The sequence below is a fragment of the Astatotilapia calliptera genome, chromosome 9 (genome assembly GCF_964374335.1).
Source record: "Astatotilapia calliptera chromosome 9, fAstCal68.1, whole genome shotgun sequence".
NCBI lineage: Eukaryota > Metazoa > Chordata > Actinopteri > Cichliformes > Cichlidae > Astatotilapia > Astatotilapia calliptera.
Window position 1 is genome coordinate 6,929,276 of NC_137430.1, and position 16,332 is coordinate 6,945,607.

General features: G+C 42.0%; 2 long non-coding RNA genes across 2 annotated transcripts; both read right to left on the reverse strand.

The window, feature by feature from the left end:
* Nucleotides 1-244: 244 nt before the first annotated feature.
* Nucleotides 245-3,786, reverse strand: LOC145431107 (uncharacterized). Its single transcript, XR_013911462.1, has 4 exons — nucleotides 3,781-3,786; nucleotides 3,435-3,515; nucleotides 490-674; nucleotides 245-403 (listed from the first exon to the last, which is right to left on the reverse strand). It is a non-coding gene; the product is annotated as an uncharacterized LOC145431107 (long non-coding RNA).
* Nucleotides 3,787-5,466: 1,680 nt separating this feature from the next.
* On the reverse strand, nucleotides 5,467-6,327 carry LOC145430901 (uncharacterized). The gene is made up of 2 exons (XR_013911233.1): nucleotides 6,197-6,327; nucleotides 5,467-6,105 (listed from the first exon to the last, which is right to left on the reverse strand). It is a non-coding gene; the product is annotated as an uncharacterized LOC145430901 (long non-coding RNA).
* Between the last annotated feature and the right edge of the window lie 10,005 nt (nucleotides 6,328-16,332).

Here is a 16,332-nt window from a genome sequence, read left to right on the forward strand (position 1 = left end):
TTTTTGGGTTCATTGAGAACATGGTTGTTGTTCAATAATAAAATTATTCCTCAAAAATACAACTTGCCTAATAATTCTGCACTCCCTGTAGTAACACCAAGGTTCCTGATAGACAGTTTGGCAAATGTAGCAAGTGGACCCAAGTTTTCCATAACACTAGGTACAAAATTTTTAGGAGCACAAACAAGGACTTCATGTCACGGCCGAGGCCACCTCAAAAGAGAAAGGACTCAAATGCTGGAAGTAGTTTTAGAGACAACGTTTATTTTCTCAGTTAGTGTTCATAAACAGGAAACTGGAATGTGCGTTTAACAAGTGCAAAATGCCACAACTAAACCAAAAGGGTTTTAAGCAGCCTGGGCTAAGTAAGCAATCTGGTGTTGGTCAGTGGAAACAGCAGTTCCTGTAAATAGAGTACAGACGTTCAGGTATGGTTCAGGAGGAATATCGGCAAGCTGTTCATTCTGAATTTTCCTTAGCACTGCGTACTTGCTGCGGGTGGTCTGTAGTGGCGTGGAGGGGTGGGTGGTCCGGGTGAGTGGTCCGAAATTCCTGGCATTGAGGCAGGAGGCAGGCAGGTGAGTCGGGTGAACAGCCCGTGGGACTGTCAGGTGGTCCAGCGTCCGGATTGGAGCTCTTCGGCGGAGATTTGTGTCTGGCAACTTGGTGCGTGGCTGTGAGAGAAACACACAATGAGACAAGGTAGTTTACAAAGCGTGTGCAAAATCACAGTGGTGGCCTGCACCAACTAAGGTTAGCTGAGAATCTGGCGAAGAGAGGTTGAGGTGCGCTGGCCTTATGAGTCCCCGGCTTAATTACCCACAGGTGTGAGCAATCAGCAGAACACTGAGGCCCCTCCCAGGGGTGGAGATGCCAACTTGGAGGGAGACACCCTGGCACACACCCGGACCATGACACTTCAGTATTCTCCTCATTTAGTTGAAGAAAGTTTCCAGCCATCCAACCTCTAATGGAGTCTATGCACTTATGCAAAATCTGTAGCTTGGAAACATCATGCGGCTTAAAGGAGATGTATAACTGAATATCATCTGCATAGCAGTGATACGAAATGTCCTTAAAGGTGCTCAATAAGTGTTGAAGAGGAAGTAAATACAGCAAGAACAATAAAGGCCCCAAAACTGAACCTTGTGGCACACCATAGGCAAGAAAAGTAGAAGAGGAACTGTACTTAGAGGTAGCCACAGGAAAGGATCGTTCATGCAAAGAGGATTCAAACCAGTCCAAAGCAGCCCCTCATATACCCACCCAGTGTCTCAGCCTGTCTAGCAGAATATGATGGTCCACAGTATCAAAGGCGGAGGTCAGGTCCAACATCAACAGAACGGAGCATTTTCCTGCATCACATCTCATCAAAATGTCGTTGGAGACTATAAGAAGTGAAGTTTCAGTAGAGTGAGTTCTACGAAAGCCAGATTGGAATTTATCCAGAATGCTGTATTCATCTAGAACAGCTATAAGCTGCTTAGCCACAGCCTTTTGAAAATCTTAGCAATGAACGGTAATTTTGAAATCGGTCTGTAGCTACTAAGAAGAGAACCATCAAGCTTAGGTTTTTTTTAACAGTGGGTGAATAACAGCATTCTTACAATAAACAGGGACCTGACCAGAAACCAGTGAGGTATTGATAATTGTGAGCACACAGGGACCAATAGACTGAAAGACATTTTTAAACAAAGATCCAGGTAAAATATCAAGAGAGCCGGAGGACGCTTTCATCGAATTAACTAACTTGACCAGCTCAGGTAAGGACGCAGGTAAAAATCTTTCTAAAATTACAGGCCTAGCTTGAGTTGGAGCAGACAAGAGAGACACAGGAGAGATATTGTTCCTCACGTCACTGACTTTTTCAACGAAGAAAGAAAGAAATTTTTCACAATCTTCATTTGATGAAATTGGGACAGCAGGTGGAGCAGGAGCAACAATATCACTAATGGTGTTGATATTTTTCTATCACAAAAAATACAAGTCTCCATTGAAGTAAGCACACAGAGCAGTAGTGGATTTTTTTAAATATAATTTTTCTTTATTTTTGATTAGCAAATTACAAATAAAAAAAAAAACAACCCAGCTAACGAGCCCTGGTCAACCCCTCACTTGAATTTTTAATTTTCAGTTTAAGGCAATTAAATTCAAATCAAAAATTCAACCCCAACAATCAAGTGATTCCCTATGAGCAACCGTGGACAGGAAAAACTCCCTTTTAACAGGAAGAAACCTGTGACAGAACCAGGCTCAGGGACGGGCAGTCTTCTGTCATGACTGGTTGGGAGGTGAGGGCAAAATAAAATTTAACATAAATGAGAGCACAGTATAGTTATTGTGTTATAATAAGCCAATCAGGTAGGCCGTACAATTCCAAATATGTGAAGGTGGCCAGGTAATCTCCACCGAAAATAGCGCCCGCTATGGCAAGACCTATAGGGGGCGCTATAGGTCTGTCACACATGAAGCCCTACCTCGACAACAAGGGCCGCGAGCTGCCGTCAGCTTTCGACTTTGTCGAATTCACTCGCTCGCTCTTTGATCCTTTCCCTTGTAACGTACAGGTGAGACTTGTACAGGTGTTAAATGTCATCATTTGGAAAGCATGTAACGTAGGTACGTTACATGCGAAGTTGGCAAAAGCACTCTGTGGTACTTCCTCTTGGATTTCACGCCTCATTTTCTCAGTCTCTTCCTTTAGTTCATTCAACTCCCTTTCAAAGTTGTCCATCCTAGTATTAAGCATTCTGTTTTGCTCTATGATAAACTCTAAACGCTGATCTATTGTCTCCATTGTGTGTCAAAAGAAAAAAAATGTTCCCTGAATTATTTAAATGTAAAGGTATTACCTTTGTCAAAGATCCCTGCTTTGCAAAAACAACTCGCTGTTACTGAAGACGCACCAAGGTAAACTGTGTTAAAGCACCTCTATTTAAGGACTCATGTGGTAGAGCTGGTGACGGTCGACCGTCACGGGAGACTGTCTCGTGACGGTCACAGTCTCCCCTTTGAGAAGATCAAAGGATCAAAGAATACCTCCGTGTCATTCCGCGCATGCTCAGATCATGCGTATTGAAATGAACAGGATATTTATTTATTCATTTTAAATACCTTGCTATATAACAAAGGTGACTGCGCACTCAAAGGACGAGGAGAGTTCAAAATAGGGCACATATCGGATGACGATATGAAAAAGTATATCGCTTCATATTACGGCAATTCAAAGGCACAAGATAAATGACAGGTATCACGTCTCACTCCTCTTTGCCTCCGTCCACCGTTTGTGCGCAGGCTCACACAGCACTCGGCAGAGAACTCCCCCCGAAACATCCATGCAACGCATCTTGCTACCACCTTCAAGTTGTACTCAAGTTTATAAAGAACCCATGTCAAAGTATTGTGGTTAAGTTAAATCCAATTTATTAACCTACCTCTGAGATGAAGTACAGATCCGAAGAACGTACTGTCTCCCGTTTGGCTACAGGAGGCAATGAGGTGCGTTTAATGTCTCTCTGTTAATTTGTGTTTCTATGAAACCGCGATAAACTGGTGTTAATGTGGGGTTTTTTTTTTTCGTTATTACTATGCCAACCCGTTTTAGTTTTGTAACTCTTGGAATGTCCTGGAGCCATTTTTCATCCACTGTGTTTTTTAATTTCAAGCCATTTTCACTGTGTTGAATAGAATATAGCCAAATTTGCCAAACATTTTTTTTTTTTAATTTTAGAATTGCGGTCTGAGTTCATTAAATTAGCTTAAAGTGGCTAAGCTACAAACCGCCATCCACCTTTTGTTCTAGGACAAAAGGTGGATGAAACCGCCATCCACTCAAGGTCCTAGAGCCAAAAAACGCCCCATTGAAACCCATTATAAACGCTATTTTTCATTGCAGGATCATTATAACCAAATGTAGTGCCATCCTCCAAGTCAGGGTGACACTTTGGAGTCCGGGCCTTAAAATTGTAATTTTTTAGTTGTCCACCAGGTGGCGCCCTTTTTTATATTTCAGCATTGAACGAACTCAAGCCAAAAATGCCGTTTTTGAGCGTGTCTTTCTGCTTTAAAAAGTGGAAAAAAAGAGTGGTGTTGTGTGTCACTATCAAGGACGTCTTTATACCTAAAAAAAGGAAAAAAAGATACAAACACTCCTTAATCAAGGGACTGGAACAGCTGTAACTAAGGCAACTCAGAAAACAAAAGGTTAATCATACATAACAGTGTAAACTAAAATGTGCGCACTTATTTTAGAATGCAGTGTTATGTGGATATGTGAATTAACTCTAAACCAAAACCAGTTATTTATTGTCCTGTAAATTAATTCCTATATTTAAAGAAAGACAAATGTGAATGCAATGTTACTTATATAAGCCTCTACACTAACATGTTGGGTATTACCACTGTGTGGCTGTAAGTGCAGCCATCACATTGTGAAACAAGAATCTAAATCTTTGTGAAACAATGATTTCTATAAAAGCATGTTGTTTATGGGGATAATGTGACAAATCCTTTGTGGGCCCTAATAATGATCAATGGTGATTGAAGAGGAAGCTTGAACCCTGGCTCTGGAGATTTTCATGACAAGTGACAGTGCAGACATCTGCTAATGAGAGAACATGTTTTATCATCATAACGACTGAGAATTTAAACGTCGTTAAAGTGTCACTTCAGCAGTGCTGCCGGGAGAAAGAAGTGTTGACTCATGTTTTTTAATAGAAGACTTAAAACACTAAACTCTAATTTCAGGGGTTTATTTTAAGTTTACAGAATATAACATCTGGTATGACAATGAGTTTTACTTCTCACTGTCCGTGTTATGTGTATCGATTTATCATGTATGCTACTTTGCTCTGTGGACTAAAATGTTTCATTGTATTCATGAAATAAACCAGAATTTCAATGTCCGAATCTTTTACTGTTTTTCTGCTTTTGTTCGCTCCAAGTTTGACAAAACCCACAGCTCACTAACAATGTGGAGCAGTCTCAGTGTATTTAGCTGCTTTTTCCCTAAACACAATCAGTTAACTGAGAGAAATGCCTGTAGTCATCCACTTTGGTCATTGTGAATGTTGAAGGAGATTTGTTCCATAGACACCTTATACTAGTGTTTCCTACTCTTAATCCAACCAAGTTTATTGCTGGACAACACAGCTAGCAGTTGGAAGATGAATGATTGCGTTTTTATGATGCATAGTACCCCCTCTTCTTCTTCTCTGTGTTGTTGTTCTTGTGTATGTGTGTGTGTGTGTATGCTGTAGAAGTCAAAGTATGCATTAGCCACACTTACAAAAACATTTTGAATTTCATTTAGAACTGAGATTCTACGTTGTAAGCAGAAATTTTATGCTCAGCCTGAAGCGCGTTGCCCCACTTTCACAATGCTAAGGTGTCAAATCCACAACCCCCAACAGATGGTTTGTCACATGCTGGGTTCAAACACTCAAAAAGCAACACAACAGCAGGTTTAAGAAGGGCAAGTCACCCTTTATTTGCACAGCCTCACACAATGGTGTACAATGGTATAGCCACAGATGTGACTTCTACTTTTGATAAAGACCACTCCACCTGCATATTTCTTAAGAAATGAAGTGTCTTTATTAAGCTATTATTTATAAATGTCTTCACAATAAGAGACACCATGTGCTCTGTGACATTATAGTCTTAAACTCTTAAACTCCCAACCTTTCAGGTTGTTATGAATGGCTTATATTTCTAACATTTTGTGATGTAAAAGTGAACCACACGGCTATTTTATTTTCTGTATGATGGGATGACTTAAGACACAAGTTATTTAAACAATTCTAAATGACAGCGTGATGGCCATAGTACTTTATGCGGGTCAAATATGTTAACAATAATGTTTCTCAATGTAACATTGCAAAGGACTTTTGGATAGGATACATTTTGTAAACAGTTACCTCTGTTATGCTGAGTGAACGGACTCTATGGCAGAATACACAGAAGCGCAGGGAGTGCTCTTTATTTGCTGTGTCAAACTTATTTACATGGGATGAGATAATACTGATGAATAAACAGAAGGAAACCAGGGGAGGATGCTGACACGCATTCGGAGGGAAAGGGGTTACCCGCGCACGCAGGGTGGATCTATGAGAAAAAGAAAAACGAAACTTTAGGGGGAGATGCCAAACCACCGGTAAGAAACAGCAATAAACATAGGGAGAGTTGGAGAGCTCACTTGTCACACTGGCTGTACAGGCTCGGGCGAGGATTCTCGGGATGTGGGAGAAACGCTGTAATTGATCTCCGTAGTGATCCCGGAAATGCGGCTTCACAAACAGCTGACAGGTAAGCGGGTGATGGATCCGGCTGAGGATACAGGACAACAGGTAAGCAAACAAAATCCAAGACATAGGTTGGCCGTAATGCACACCGCGGAGAATTAACACGTTACCACTCGAGGAGGTAGCAATACTCCGACACCAGACGTCAGGGACGTGCAGAGAGGTTTAAAGGGGCGGGTGCTCAAAGTTAAAAAGGGGCACATTGAACCATGCTGAATAACAACAACACACATTCATCAAGAATCTAATATGGGAAGGGCAGGGCTGTGTTGATCTGAGACTGTAGACATTAAAAAGTCCACAGGAGAGATGGTAGCTGATTAAACAAGTGTCATGAGATAATAACAAAATGCAAAGATTGGTGACAGCGCTTGGAACCATAAGGCAACGAAAAACTGTGACATAAACTCGGCTCTGCCTGTGAATCACTCTTTGCTTCTCTTCTTCCTTCCTTCCCATCATTTCATATATCACTCTCCACTTGCTGTCTATCTGAGAACAAGGCACAACTTGCTATTGCAATAAACTATAATCTAATTATCCACACCTAACAACTCTTGCACTTAATCTATAATAAAATGATGACAGAAAAATGTTATAGCACTGCCTTTAGTAGCCTCACACAGCTCCTACTGTTTCCTCCTCATGTCCTTACCAGGCATGTCTGGACAATGTTATATCATGAGTAATATTTTTTTAAATCCAGCTAAATAAAACACACACATGCACACACAGTGACATTTTAGACCTTCTTCAGAATACTGTATATACTATGGGCATCCTTACATTATTATTTATTACTAGAGCTACAATAATAAAGCAATGAGGAGGGGGAAGTAATAAATATGAAATAATGTATTTATGATGATTCCATTTGTTTCACTATCCACTCTGTGCAGGGCAAAGCTTATTACATTTTTAAACTGTATTTTTACTGCTGTAAAATCCAACTTTTGTCTTATTTAAAATATAAATCTAATATAATCTGCTTCTTAATGTATGTTCTTTAAAATACAGCGTGTGTTTTTTAATATATTATAATTATAATAATTATTATGTGGACATGCATATTAGATCGTTTTTTAGTGAAATATAATCCCTCCAGAAAGGCAGGAAATGCCCAGAAACTTACTTTAAAACTAAATATGTTCCCTAAAACGGTGACAGAGCTACAGACCCATGACAGCCTTACACAGGTAGCCAGCAGCTATGACCAGCACTACTTGTGCAGTTAATAAAAGGACAGGTAATGTTTGTCGCGCTGTTGCACACACAGCACGCTCGTTTGTTTCAGTTCAGATATTAATAACAATTTCTAGAGGTCATCAGAGGTCAACCAGCCCCCCCACATTAATTAAATCAAACAAAATGGGTGTCAATCAACTGTGCTACGTTTGTGCTGGTTTGTGCTGCTAAAATTTTCGTTTGTGCTGCTTCTGTTTTAAAGATATTAATGAAAATGTAAAGGTCAAAAGGTCAACCAGCCCCCCCACATTACCCAAATCCAACAAAAGTGGTATCAAACGTTTGTGCTACGTTTGTGCTGGTTTGTGCTGCAGAAATTTTTGTTTGTGCCGTTATTATTTTAAAGATATTAACAAAAATTTCTAGAGGTCAACCAGCCCCCCCATATTAATGGAATCAAACAAAATGGATGTCAAACGTTTGTGCTGGTTTGTGCTGCAAAAATGTTTGTTTGTGCTGCTAACATTTTAAAATGTTTAATAAAATAACATCTTGATGCGTGCTTAATCATCCAGGTAAGTAAATCCCAAAAGGTTGATTCTGTTCATCTGGACATTTTCAGTTGGAGAAACGTTTCGTCACTCATCCAAGTGACTTCTTCAGTCTCAGCTGACTGCAGGTTTCCCCAACCTTATAAACACCCGTGAGTGAAGTTGCCCCCCCTACCTTCTTCAAATCGAACAAAATTGATGTCAAACATTTGTCCTGCAAATTATTTTGTTTGTGCAGGTTATGTTTCCCTAATTTTATAAACAGTACATGTACAGTGAGAGAGAGATGTTACATCTGTCTTCACTTGCATCCCAGTCATAGAAGCGTTGGAGGTCGTTCATAAGAGATTACAGGATCATCCCAACCTCAGCAACAGGACCACTCTCAGCACTGATCAGTTGTGTTTGCTTTTGGAACTGTCTTAATTCCACCTATTTTGCATAAGGGTCAGTACAGGCAGAAATCTAGGTGTGCCATGGGTTCCCACAGGCCCCTGGTCAAAGTCACCAAACCAGTTCGTAAGCAGGTACAGGTGTGGCCAGAAGGGTCCTCAGAGGCACTGCTTTTCCACCACAGGCCGCCACACACGACAACACCACAGACTTTCAGGAATATACAGAAACTGTCACTGCCTACATCCCAAAATGCATCGATGATGTCACAGAGACCAGGACTATCACTGTCTGGGCCAATCAGAAACCATGGCTCACAGGTCAGGTTTAAATGCTCCTAAAGTTGAAAAATGCAAGCCTTCAGAGCCGGGAATTAGGTGAGTCTAAGAACAGCAAGGGCAAACCTGTCACGTGGCATCAGCTACAGCAAAGCTTCAGCGACAGCAGAGATACTTGGAGGCAGTGGCAAGGAATACAAACCATCACAGACTACAAGCCCACTCTACAGACCGTGGTGACACAATCCCCAGACAGTGTGTGGAGATCCCTCCACCATCATTACTGAACCCAAGAAGTCATCTATCTCCTGCTTTAAGGACTACCGTCCTGTCAAACTCACCTCCATCATTATTAAGTTAAGTGCTTTGAACGGTTAGTCATGCATCAAATCAAATTATTGCTTTCCCCCAACCTGGATCCATTTCAGTTCGCATACCGGTCAAAACGCTCAACCGATGATGGAATTTCAACTGCCCCTCACTCAGCCCTCACACATCTGAACACTAGAGACTCATATGTCAGAGTGCTGTTCATAGACTTCAGTTCAGCATTCAACACCATCATTCCCCAGCAACTCATTCACAAACTGGATCTGCTGGGGATCAGCACCTTGCTGTATAACGGGCTGCTAGATTTCTTGACAGGAAGACAGCAGACAGTACGGGTCAACAGCAACACCTCCAGCCCAAGAACACGGAATACGGGGGCTACCCAAGGATGTGTGTTGAGCTCCCTTCTCTTCACTCTGCTGACCCACGACGAGATCTACTACAGGGGTGAAGTTAACCATCTGCCAGAGTGGTACAGCAACAACAACCTGTCCCTGAATGTGGAGAAGACCAACAGTGACTCTACTTCCTCTGCAAACTGAGAAGCACAAGAGATTCAACCCCCATTATGAGCACCTTTTACAGAGGCACAGTTGAGAGTATCCTCACCAGCTGCATCACTGGTGTGGTATGACTCCTGCATTGGGTTCTGCAGGAAAAAATGACAACGGGTAGTAAGAGCAGCCGAGAGCATTGTGGGGACCTCTCTTGCCTCCCTCCCCAGGAGATCTACTGCACCTGCCTCATCTGGAAGGTCGTCTCCATTACAGGTGACTCCACTCATCCCTTCAACAGCGTCTTCAGTTTGCTGCCATCAGGAAGGATACTGAAGAGCCTCCGGGGCAGAACCAGCAGACTGAGAGACAGCTTCGTCCATCGGGCTGTCAGGATGCTGACCATCTCTGGATCGAGAAGGGGGGCCCAAGGGTACATCTTTCGCCATCCTACAATGCTGTGATTGTAGCCATTCCCCACTTTCTGTGAATGGTACTCATGGCCATTGATCAATAGGCTTTGATTAGTTGTCATTGATCAATGGTCATAAGAATTTGCATACTAACAATCATGGAATTAACCCCCCGGCACATTGTTCATTCAGTGGCGCTAGTTTCCTTCACTATGCAAATGTACTGTTTATATGGTTGGGGAAACCTACAGTCAGCTGAGACTGAAGAAGTCACTTGGATGAGTGACGAAACGTTTCTCCAACTGAAAATGTCCAGATGAACAGAATCAACCTTTTGGGATTTACTTACCTGGATGATTAAGCACGCATCAAGACGTTATTTTATTAAACATTTTAAAATGTTAGCAGCACAAACAAACATTTTTGCAGCACAAACCAGCACAAACGTTTGACATCCATTTTGTTTGATTCCATTAATATGGGGGGGCTGGTTGACCTCTAGAAATTTTTGTTAATATCTTTAAAATAATAACGGCACAAACAAAAATTTCTGCAGCACAAACGTAGCACAAACGTTTGATACCACTTTTGTTGGATTTGGGTAATGTGGGGGGGCTGGTTGACCTTTTGACCTTTACATTTTCATTAATATCTTTAAAACAGAAGCAGCACAAACGAAAATTTTAGCAGCACAAACCAGCACAAACGTAGCACAGTTGATTGACACCCATTTTGTTTGATTTAATTAATGTGGGGGGGCTGGTTGACCTCTGATGACCTCTAGAAATTGTTATTAATATCTTTAAAATGATAGCAGCACAAACGAAAATCTTTGCAGCACAAACCAGCACAAACGTAGCACAAATGTTTGATACCACTTTTGTTGGATTTGGGTAATGTGGGGGGGCTGGTTGACCTTTACATTTTCATTAATATCTTTAAAACAGAAGCAGCACAAACGCTAATTTTACCTGCACAAACCAGCACAAACGTAGCACTAAAAAAGTAGACCATTTTGGTTTGTTTTGGAGCAGTCTGGGGGGATGGTGACCTTTGAATGACCTATAAAATAAAGTTTAATATCTCGGAAACCGTAGCAGCACAAACGCTAATTTTACCTGCACAAATCTGCACAAACGTAGCACTAACCGCTCCGCCTATTTGCCTTTACGTTTCAAGTGGGTGGGGGGTCAGCTTCACTCTGCTGCTCCAGACCGCTAAAAATGCGCGTGCTCTTTGTGAGCTCGTTCCCGGCTCGTAACCAGCGCGTTCTGCCGTCGAGGGCGATCATTGGTTAAATGTGATCATGTGACTGATGCAAGCCAGATCCTTTTATTTAGCAAAACTATGATTAATAGTTAAATATTATTGTTGAGGGGCACAGACAGGACTCCGCACGCACACACACATAAAATAAATAAATAAATAAATAAAAACAATTTAAAAGTTGCCTCAACAAAAGGGCACTTTGGGCACTCATCAGGAAAGGGGCGGGTGCTCAAGCCCCTCTAGCCCCCCCCTCTGCACGTCCCTGCCAGACGTCAGTCGCGCTGCTCCTAAGTAACGCTCCATCAAATGACGTCTGATGCACCGCCGGTGTGTCAGCATCCCGTGACACACCACCCCGCTTACCTGTGCTGAAAACAGAAGCAGACCCCGTGACACCACACCAGAGAAACACCAACTCCTAACAACCTCAGAACCTGTACTGTCAGATCTATGTATGTAAGGTTAAACTTTCCACAGTACATCCACTTAAGTAACCAAACACATGAAGTCACCCTTACCAATAATCGACTGTTCCTTGAAAAAAGTAGCACAAACAGACAACTAACTCATCAATGATAAGTAGAGCTACCCGAGGCCAAGACTCAAGCAGAAGAAAATTAAAAGTTGTTTTGTTTTTTTATGGCTCGAAAGATTGAAGAAAAATATGTTTAATAATTCAACAAGAGCCACACCTTCAACACATGTACATTCAAATTTTGGAACAGGCTCAACATTGCTGTTGTTCAATAGTTTTTATCCACTCTCAAAAGTCATTTTATGGCTTTAATATTTCCAGTTGATAAGGAGACTTATGGCATTTCAAATGCGCGTCCTTTAAACATCCGCTTTGTCTGTAACGACAGTATCAAACTGCAGAGCATTGTTTTTACTAAAATTCAGCATTTTCTGATGAAAATTTGACTGCTTTTTTTCACTGTAACACCCTCTCTCAGTGCCATTTTTTAGGATGATATTCTTGGAGATTCATTTTTTTTAATATTTATGCTTTTGGAGTGAGGGTATCTAATACGCACGTTGTCACTGTGTTTTGTACTTACCAGCTAACTAACATAAGCAAATCAGGTAATTCCAAACTCATCTGGTCAGCTTTGATTTAAGTAATAGGTCTGTGTTCACCTAATTAAAGTGACCCCAAAAAATGCTTAAATTTGTTGATTAATGCAGACATGAAAATATGTCATTATACTGAATTAAGTTCTATTTACATAAGTAGGTTAACTGTATTTAGTAAATCCAATAAAAAAATACTTTGCAGCTCCAACTTAACTGACTTAAATCAGTGTGTGTGGCAATACCTGGATTTTATTTCACTTAACTTGTTTTAACTGGTATAACCGTAGAGGTTTTAAGTTGATTTACTAAACCAGGATATGTCAACAATTTCCACACAGTGTACATAAGTAAATTCAAATTACAACACTTTAGTTTTGTGGAACAAATATTTCATAATAATAATAACAATAATATTTGCTGACCTCAAGAGAGCTGGTCACCCTCTTTTGAAATCATCAATGAATAGCTTGCTTCAATCACCTCACCAGCAATCTACTGATCTCTGCAATGTCTGATCATGTGATCTACATAGGTGACTTCGGAGTGCACAGACAATTTAAATATGTGCATGGATAAGCGTTTCTGCAGCAAAGGTGGCCATGGTTTAACCTGTAGTGCTTCAATAACTGAGATCTTGTGTGCCTCTTTACACTTCCATATTCATGTTACTTAACGTCACGGCCAGGTGGACCAGCATGACCAGTGTCATTGTTTTTCTCTCTCTCGCTGGAGTGGAACTCATTGTGGGTTCCTGCCCTCGCCCAACACACCTGTGGAGAGTGAACACCTGCGCCTCATTATCCTTGCCACTACTTAAGCTGAGGAAAGGACGCTACTCATCGCTGGATCGTTGTATGACTCGCACCACTGTAGCCCCATCTTTAAGATTAGTTCATAGCTCTTGTTGATTCTGTGCCTTCGTGTTAACTTGTATATATCCATATTAACTTGATCTCCCGGAGCCCTTACCCTGGCACTATTGTATATAGGAACTTTTCCTGCAATATTGAACATATACCTGGTGGAGTGTCAAATAAAACTGTGTTCTTTCCAACCATCGGAGTCCCGTGTTTGAGTCCTCAGTTCACCGTGGCACTGAAATGGAAACAAAAAGAAACCATATCATATATTACTTATTACTTTAAATATTCTCACGGAAATTTGTAAGTGAAACTAAACAGATCTCTGTTTCTTTCTCTTCCAACCCACAGTCTGCTTTTCACAGAGCACGTTATCACTTTGTCCGTTTTTACTTTTTATTTTTGTCGTAAGACAAGCCGAGACCATTGTGAGCACTCTGAACCAACAGTATGAGCAGTGGGGCCATCCCCGCATCGACCTCATTGATGAACTCATGAACTCAAAATGTGTTCAGCACAATCATAGGCATTGGTTGCTACTGACAACAAGAAATAAAGCCTGTCTGCAGGGCTGAACCATTTTTTAGCAGTGGGGAGGGAGGGTAACACTATGCAATATATCCAGTTTTAGAATTTATATTCAACATTAATTGTAGCTTGGCTCAAAGGGTTAATGCTAGCTTATCTTAATAAACAACATTGTCATATGCAAAAAGCAAGGGTGGCACTAGGGGTGGCAAGAGATTATTTTAGGGTGGCACATGCCACCCCATACCACCCCTGTAGATCCGCCCCTGAAGAGAAGATGAAGTCCCAATGTTGAAGTCTCCTTGTTCATATGGACCTTTTCACCAAGAGATGAATGTATGGTAGCCAGCCAGGGCAGTTGTGTTTCTTTCTTCTGAAGTCTTTTGCCTAGCAACATTAGCTGTTTACTTTTCGGGGTCTTTTTTTTTCAGCTATTTTCCATCAGTGAGATCATTACAGTGATTTGTGTGACATTTATGTGACAAGCACCCTCCTTATAAGCTTTGTGGGTGGCTTTTGAAAGTGTGAGATCTTTGCACTCAGACATACGGTCACAGAGGAGTGAAGGGAGAGAATTTTAAAATTGATTTCTTTAGCTATAACAGCTGACAGCGTTTTTATTCAAACTTGATTTGGTTGTACAGTCTATGAGCACGGTAGCACGGTGGTTAGCATTGTTGCCTCACATCAGGTCAGGGTCTTTCTGTGTGGAGTTTGCATGTTCTCCCCGTGTTTGCTAGGGTTCTCTCCAGGGGCTCCGGCTTCCTCCCACACTTAGTTAATTAGTGGGGTTAGGTTAATTTGAAATACTAAATTGCCCATAGGTGTGAATGTGAATGCAGTTGGTTGTCTTTGTCTATGTGTTAGCCCTGTGGCAGACTGGCGACCTGTCTAGGGTGTACCCTGCCTCTCAACCTAAGACAGGCAACCCTGAACAGGATAAGCGGAAGGCAATGAATCAAGACGTTATGCAGACATTATTCAATTTAATAAGATACACTCAACAAAAATATAAACGCAACACCTTTGTTACTGCTCCCATTCCCCATGGGATGGACGTAGAGACCTAAAATTCAGTCCAGATACACAATATAACCATCCCTCCCAAACAGTGGTCACAAATCAGTCCAAATGTGTGGTAGTGGGCACATCTGCTATATTGAGATAATCCATCCCACCTCACAGGTGTGCCACATCAGGATGCTGATCTGACATCATGAGTAGTGCACAGGTGTACCTCAGACTGCCCACAACAAAAGGCCACCCTGGAATGTGCAGTTTTTTGCGCTATTGGAGGTCTGGGGACCCAGAACCGGTCAGTATCTGGTGTGACCACCATTTGCCTCATGCAGTGCAACACATCGTCGCATGGAGTCTATCAGATTGTCAATTGTGGCCTGTGGAATGTTGGTCCACTCCACTTCAATGGCTGTGCGAGGTTGTTGGATATACGTGGGAACTGGTACACGCTGTCGTATACGCCGGTCAAGCACATCCCGAACATGCTCAATGGGTGACATGTCCGGTGAGTATGCTGGCCATGCAAGAACTGGGACATTCTCAGCTGCCATCTGCCCTGAACAATGTGAACCATGATTCATCCGTGAAGCGCACACCTCTCCAACGTGCCAGACGCCATCGAATGTGAGCATTTGCCCACACAAGTCTGTTACGGCGACGAGCTGGAGTCAGGTCAAGACCCCGATGAGGACGACGGGCATGCAGTTGAGCGTCCCTGAGACGGTTTCTGACAGTTTGTGCAGAAATTGTTTGGTTGTGCAAACCAATTGTTCCAGCAGCTGTCTGGGTGGCTGGTCTCAGACGATCTTGGAGGTGAACCTGCTGGATGTGGAGGTCCTGGGCTGGTGTGGTTACACGAGGTCCGCGGTTGTGAGGCCAGTTGGATGTGCTGCCATATTCTCTGAAACGCCTGTGGAGACGGCTTATGGTTGAGAAATGAACATTCAACGCACGGGCGACAGATCTGGTTGACATTCCTGCTGTCAGCATGCCAATTGCACGCTCCCTCATTGCTTGTGGCATCTGTGGCATTTTGCTGTGAGACAAAACTGCACATTCCAGGGTGGCCTTTTGTTGTGGGCAGTCTGAGGTACACCTGTGCACTACTCATGATGTCAGATCAGCATCCTGATGTGGCACACCTGTGAGGTGGGATGGATTATCTCAATATAGCAGATGTGCCCACTACCACACATTTGGACTGATTTGTGACCACTGTTTGGGAGGGATGGTTATATTGTGTATCTGGACTGAATTTTAGGTCTCTACGTCCATCCCATGGGAAATGGGAGCAGTAACAAAGGTGTTGCGTTTAATATTTTTGTTGAGTGTATTTCCCCCAGAATGGCATCGGGAAAGCCTGGAGTCCAGCAGAGGGAGCTACTGCATTTTAAAAAAACAAACAAACCCTCCACTACAGTCTTGGAAAAGATACGTGCTTTGAAAGTTGCTCTGAGCTGCAGGTGGATATAAATTTCATGTGTTTTAGACAACTCCACAGTTCTGTCTCATTCCCATCCGGTTTCTCAATATCATTTTCATAACTACAAATCCAAAACATCATGGGCAGAAATTACAATACAAAATGATATGTGTACAAAGGTAAAATGTATAAGGTACATTTTCATTATGTGA